This window comes from Brassica oleracea, chromosome C2 (genome assembly GCF_000695525.1).
Source record: "Brassica oleracea var. oleracea cultivar TO1000 chromosome C2, BOL, whole genome shotgun sequence".
NCBI lineage: Eukaryota > Viridiplantae > Streptophyta > Magnoliopsida > Brassicales > Brassicaceae > Brassica > Brassica oleracea.
The window spans coordinates 39,400,286-39,407,770 of NC_027749.1; the positions used below are offsets into that span (position 1 = coordinate 39,400,286).

The 7,485-nt window shown below is 31.5% G+C and overlaps 1 long non-coding RNA gene across 1 annotated transcript; it reads right to left on the reverse strand.

Moving 5' to 3' along the window:
* Window positions 1-3,451: 3,451 nt before the first annotated feature.
* LOC106325297 lies at window positions 3,452-4,607 on the reverse strand. The gene is made up of 2 exons (XR_001266860.1): window positions 4,367-4,607; window positions 3,452-3,851 (listed from the first exon to the last, which is right to left on the reverse strand). It is a non-coding gene; the product is annotated as an uncharacterized LOC106325297 (long non-coding RNA).
* Between the last annotated feature and the right edge of the window lie 2,878 nt (window positions 4,608-7,485).

The following is a 7,485-nucleotide window of genomic DNA, read 5'->3' on the forward strand; positions in this document are numbered from 1 at the left end:
ATTCGGGTCCCAATCGAATTTCAGTTTTGTCCAATCGAATCTCGGTTTTTCAGGTTTATCAAAATCAGTCCCATTCGGCATTCATGTTATATAAAAGTTTGGTACGAGATCGGTTCGGGTTCGGGTTCGGGGTTAGTAAATATTCAAAGAACCTGTATAATCTGATGTACTTTCGAGTTCAGATCCCAATCAGTTTTTTGGTTTAAAATTACATGATTTGTATCTACTTTGTAACCAAAACATAAGTAAAATTGATTTTTCGGTTTTAAAATACATGATGTGTACATATTTTGTAACCAAAACATAAGTAAAAGCGATTCAAAAATAAGAAAAGAAAATCAAAAGTGATCATTCAAAATCAAACGAAAGGTAAACATATTTATTGATAGAAAAAAAAACCAAATAAATGAAAGCATAAAACAAAAACCAAGTTCTCATGAAATGAGAAACGTTATTCAATGAAAACAAAACCAAAATCTCAAAACTTCAAACTTCAACCGTCACCTTCAACTATCAACCTTCGTCTAATAGATAATTATTTTAGATGTTCAATAATATCTTAGTGTATTTTGAATACATAATAGGTATTGAGATCATGTTTAGAACAAGTTTGTTTAGGATTTTGAATGTTTTAGGTTCTATCAAGTATTCATTTTGGTTCGGGTTCGGTTCGGGTAATATCCATAACTCGAAATACCATAAAACAAGATCTATTTGAGATTTATATCGGGTTCAGATCGGTTCAGATTCTTTTTATTGGATAGGGTTCGGTCGGATTTTCGGGTTTGCTTTATTTGTCTAGCTCTACTCATTAGTTTCATACAAAAGTAATAAATTTAAACACATTATCCGCACGTAGCGCGGTCACGATCCTAGTACCGGTAATAGTACTAACAAAAGCTTAGTCAAGTAGGGTCGTTGAGAAATAAATTTCGGCATTGTTCGTAATTGTTCACATCAGCAATATAAGTAAATAAACATTTTTTTTGGTAATAAAAGTCGTTTAATGTAAGTGTTTAAAAAAAATAAAATAAAATTATGAAATGGCAAGAAAACAAACTATCTTTAGACTAATAGGTAATTCTGGTTTGCTGAGTTTTTGTTTCTTATGTTTGTAGAAATATAATTTGTTAAGTTGCTATTAACAAAAAAGTACAATATATACTTACTTGGGCTCCATCTCCGATCATCTTCTTCATCTATATAAGAACAATAAGAATATTGATACGCTTGTTGGTCCTATATAACAAAGGAACTATAACTATTGTTAACTGATAAATGTTTTATGTATATATGTATTTAAATGTCAATAGATGATTTGTTTAAGTAATAATGTTTTGGTTTACAAGCTCATAATTAGTACTTTTCACTTTTACCATGATTTGTGGTGTTTTCAACGTCTTCATCTCATGTTTTTTGTCCACTAAGGTCATCTAATGGCCATTATTTTATCATTTATTTTGTAACAACTAACAAATCATGTATTAGCTAAAGACACTATTTTGTAAAACATTGTAACAGCTAACAAAATTTGTGTAAGCTAACAACAATTGTTTCATAATATCTAACCAACTATTATTTTACAGCAACATATTTTATAACAGCTAACCAAATATATATATATCAAAACGAGATTTACAACCATAAACATCACAATAGATGATCTAAACTGCCTAAATTATGTTCACAAACTCATATAACACGGGGACTCACTCTACATGTATGCTAGCAGATCATAAGCATGTATAGAGTTTTGTAAGAATCAATAACATGCAAAATATAGAAACAATGTATCTACTACGACAACTTGAACTAGATAACAAAAAATGTATCAGCTAATAAAACATGTACCACGCAAAATGTAACATCTAACAATCGATGTAGCAACTAACCAACCATATATCTACTAACACAATAGTTTGTAACACTCAACAACATATTATCATTTCGGAACAATGATATAATAACACCTAACAAAGTATTTACCTCGAATGGTACCAAAAAACTGAAGACCCATTAAGCATAAATAATATCGCGCACTGAATAAATTCTTAGCTAACGTAAATGTTATCTACAATTAACAAAAGCATCACGAATTTGCTCGCATATTCTCTGTCTATAGCTTCACTCTTTAACAACTTCCCAGTTATAGGAAGAAACTTCATCACCTGCTCCAATTCTAGATCTGAGCAGCTTTCACCTACACCCTCAAACATGGCTCAAACTTAGAAGAAATTTAAAGAATTTAAAAACAAAACAAAAAAAAACTAAAGGAGAATAGAGAGAGAGAGAGAGAGAGAAAAGCTTGAGGGGTTAAAATATGATTCTCAGAAACTATGATACTAACATGATTCAGTTTAACGTATGAGCCGTAAATCAAGTTTTGCCTTATTTGTTGACATTATGAGCGAAAAGACAATCAACTGAAACCATGAGCAAAATAGCTACTCATAATTTTACTTTCTTATGCATCTCTCTGAATTTTTAAGCTCATCTTGAGGTAAAGAAAATGAAAGAATATAATTAATGATGATGGTTTGGATGCTTTTGATTTTTCACCAACAAAAACTATCTAAATTTTTATTAAATTTTAAAGGGAAGTTTACTAGAATGACTCAAATTAATTGTGTAATTACTAGAATGACTCATATTTTTAAAAAATTATTAGAATATTTTCCTGGTCAAAATTGCCCTTACACATAGTTATAACAAAAAAAATTTACCAAAATATCCTTATTAATTTTCGAGGGCAGATTTGTTTTAGAAAAAAAAAATCTGTCGAATAATAAATATGTTTATAAAATCTGTGTAGAAAAAGAAATCTATCATTAAAGTGGTGTCAGACTTTCTAATAACGTCATATTTGTTCACACGGCAGATATAATTGTCCGATTTGATTAGAAAATAGATTTTTTAAAATATGTCTATCAAATGAGGTAGCAAATTTGTTATAAGTGGTAGATTTATGTGGTCAACTTATTTTTTAATTGACAGATTTATTTGTAATGTTAGACTTATTTTCTTACGGCAAATTTATATAACCTATTTAAAATTATTGGCAGGCTTCTTATTTATGTGATGATAGACTTTTTAATTTATGTTGTGACAGATTTATTGACGAAAAACTTGGTTTATGTAAACCAATTTTAATTTCAAACCGGTTTACATTAATTTCGAATTTGGTTTATTTTTAAGTTAATTAAGCTCATAATTATGAAAAATTTTGTAGTTGTAATCATCTCTTTCATCTCTTTTTTTCTTATCAAATTGTTCTTTTTCATGGTGGTTTAATCACTTGTTCCAATCCTTATTGCTTGGAAAAACATTGAGATCTTTTTTTTTTCTTATCAAATTGTTCTTTTTCATGGTGGTTTAGTCACTTGTTCCAATCCTTATTGCTTGGAAAAACATTGATGTCATAATTTCTCTCTGCTGAAAGTAGAAATTTGAAAAAAAAAAGTCATACATCCATCATTCATAAACCAAAACTAGTAATTTATACATCCATTATTTATAAGCCAAAAAACCAGAAAAATAATACACCCGACTAAAGCCAAAAACCAGAAAAGTAATAAATCCGTCTAAAGCCAAAAACCCAGCAAGTTATACATCTGTTATTCAGTAGCCAAAAAACCAAAATACAAGACTAATTTATTCGACTCTCTCAGTCACTTTCTCATAAATATCAGCCGTCAACTTTAGTCGCAATGGCGTTATAATCTGATCATTCAAGCCATCAAAGTTACACCCAAGATCCTCCTTCTCCATCATCTTCTTAGCTTCTTTCTCCTTCTTCACAACACATTGTACTGGCAATCCATTTTGTCAATTGATTTCTGAATCACCTATGACTGAATAATATATAATGAGAATTAGTAAAAATATCTATATAAAAAAAAAAACAAAGTCAATGCAGAGAACAAAAAAAATTAAATATACCCCCATAGCTTCAACAGCTTCTTCAACCATCTGAATATTAAAAAAAACAACTATAATTCATGCTCCTGTTCTGAATAGGTGTTTTCCCAACTTTGTATAAGCGCAGAGGATACATTCTAATGGCAGAGATGAGGCCATTTTGCGATAAACAACAAACACAATCGGCTACCATCAGTACATTGTTTCAATAGCCATTGCTGTGTTATATAGAAACAAAGGTTTTTCAATTTAAAAAAAAACAATATCGTATTGCTAATCTATGAATTCAATAGTTAATCGATTTTACATGCATATACACTTTTTTGAGTTCAACTTCAGAGGAAAAGAGGATTTGGGAACTAGGGTTTTCAAAATTAAAATTGCAATCAATCAAATAATAATAACAACAAAGAACAACAAACATAATTAAGATGGATTTATGACTTACGAGTTCAAGTTTCGGGGAATCGAAAGTGGTGGTGTGGAGTTAGGGTTCGTCCACGACAACAGACAGGAAGACGAGATGAGATTGGGGTGTTCAGAATTGAAGACGTTCATGACCTTCAAAAGTGGTAACGGAGAAGGAACTGTTGGAGATCTTGGAGATGGAAGTCGCTGGCTCTTTCTTCTTCTTCTTTTTTTCTGTAGACGTTTTTTGCTAGAATGAAAGAGAAGTGGGGATTTTCTAATTTTTTTGTTTTCCACAATTAAAGATTTATTCCTATTAATAAAATAGGTATTTTGGTATTTTTGTTTCCCTTATAAGTTATTCTAGTAAATACAAAAATATAAGAGTTATTCTAGTAATTAGATATATAATTAGAGTCATTTTGAGTAATTTTTTCAATTTTAAATGATTAATAATAAAGTTTAAAATACTCCTCGAACAAAAGAGTTTTGCTGCAGCAAACAATAAACCATCAGTGGAGTTTCAGATAATCTGACAAAGCTACTGACATATTGGCATGCTTGAGATAAGGGTAAAATCGACCGAAAAATATTACTATCAAATCAGGTACAAAACTCTAATTAAGGACTCACTTAGAGGCATAGAAGCCAATTAATCCTACAATATTAGCTCTTAACCATGATCGAAGAGAAGACAATGGAAACATTGAATTGTTCAGATTACGGGTAGTTTAATTAATTTATACTAGATACATAATTCAACTTAAATAACATGATATCTAGCTGCTAATTAGCTGTAATACCAAAATTTACTTAGATAACGACCGATTAATCATTGACACTTAGGGGGGTGTATTGAACTAGGTGTTTTAGGAGATTACGAGATTTGGTTAAAATCATTTGTTATTCAACTAATGATTTAAAAAAAAAATTCAAATCACCTGTTATTCAATATGAAATTTCTGTAGAGTTATTAAATGTCACTTAAATTCTCCTGTTATTCAACTAATCATTCGTAAAAATTATACCAAATCCACTGTTATTCAATGTTAAACAACAATTTGAAAATAAAATTTGTAAAAGGGATTTGAGGAGAGTTTACACCAGTTTTTAGTTGAAAACAATTTCTATAGAATAACATCTCTAGAGGTGTTATTTGAAGATAATTGAGAAAAAAATAACATTCGTGAAAAATAATGTTTTTTTGCTCCTCTGCTTGAGAGCTCTTGTAAGCGGCAGAAGCCTGAGACACCCTTTCTGGTTTTGACTTCGTCACCTTCAAAAGTATACATGGCGGACGAATCTCAGTACTCTCCCGGCTCTTGCTCATACATGCTTCTCTAGCCCCTAAGCCTCTATGAAATCTGAATCAGTGATTTCGTCCCTTGCATCCCGAACTTCAATTCGATCAAGTAAGCCACCGTCGCGAACGAGGCCGGAGAAAGTGAGGGTGAGTTCTTGGCTCTAGTTAGGTTTATCTCTTTTCAGAAATTTTCACCACTGTCTTGCAGTAGAAATGTTGATTGATCCGAGCTGCCACGCCTTGGTCGCTGTTTGAAAATTGGCTGTCTTGATAAGTTGAATTAGTGATAAAGTGATGAACTTTATGATTGTCAGATTTCATTTACATTTGAAGGTTCATTAAGCGTGGGGACTACTGTCTTGCTAAAGGGACAAGTTCTGGATTTCATACACACAGCATTGTATGTTGCACAAGATGCTTACTTCTCACAACATTGAAGATTTGTTGGGGGTTTTGGAGAGAAGCATTGGGTTCAACCAGCATGAAGGTAAATTGGTTGCCTAGTTTCTCTTGTCATCAAGGGAGGAAGGTTTACATGAAGCTTTGTTTACTAGTTGTCTCTTTGTATCCAGGGAGGAAGGCTTACATGTAGTTGACTACTTTTCTTTTTATCGGAGCTTTGTTGACTAATTTTCTCTTGGTGTGGGAGGATGGCTTACATGAAGTTGCTGGATAAAGTTTATAAGCAGAATGATATTTCTTGGTTTTTTTCCGGTGGAACTCTTCAAAGTCAAATTCGTGGATAGATTCTTTGGTCATATATATACATTAATGGTCCATCTGTTGGTATACATTAGTGGCCACAAGTTTATGCATATACCTTATAAGTGATTAAGTAAGTATAGAAACTCGTAAACAATGTATATAAGCAGACATAACTATTATCTTCAAATCGCCTAAATAACTCTAAAATTTAAAAAAGATATTTTATCAAACCACCTGCCGATTGTTATTTGTATTTTTTTAAATCTAACTAAAATCACCCAAACAACTTCAAAACTCATTAAATCCCACCAAAATTAAAACACTCTAAAATCTCCTAAAACTTTTAATTCAATACACCCTCCTTAGTTGAGGTTACCTGTTTCACGTCTTGCACGCACCCTCGCCTAAGTATCCTATACTACTATAGTATTGACTCTTAACCATGATCGAGGAGAAGACCTTGTATGTACCACGAGGCACATGTAAAACATTAATTGTTCAGATTACGGGTATTTCAATTAATTTATACTAGGTGATACATATTTCAACTTAAGTAACATGATATCTAGCTGGTAATATGTGAATATTATTATATATAATAATAATTGATTATATAACCATATACATGTCGACGTAAAGAAAACCATATACATACTTTTCTGGTAAGCTCTCGTACACTCTTTTTTTACAATGAAATATTTTTTTTTGTGTAAATGTTAAATAAAACTGTAGTGGATAAACTTTTTATAATGATTCGAAAAATCTTGCATCTAAGAAAATCCTATTAGCATTGTAGAAACTCGTAGGCCATCTGCAACAAGATTTTTTTTGGAGAGGTTTCAGTATCACTCCGCTGACAAAGAGATGAACTCGCAACCTCTGGCAGTCGTAAGTAAGAATCTCACTGTAACGACTAGACCATCAATGATATCTCAAAATTGTTGTGGATAAACTTTTTATAATGATTGACTTCACACCGGAAAGTCCGCATCCAAGAAAATATTATTAACGCCGTAGAAATCCGTAATCATTTGTGACTGAATTTTTTTAGAGAGGTTTCAGTACTATCCCACTAACATAAAGTCTAACTCGCAACCTCTGGCAGTCGTGTGTGAGAATCACATTGAAACCACTAGGCGATCAATGATATC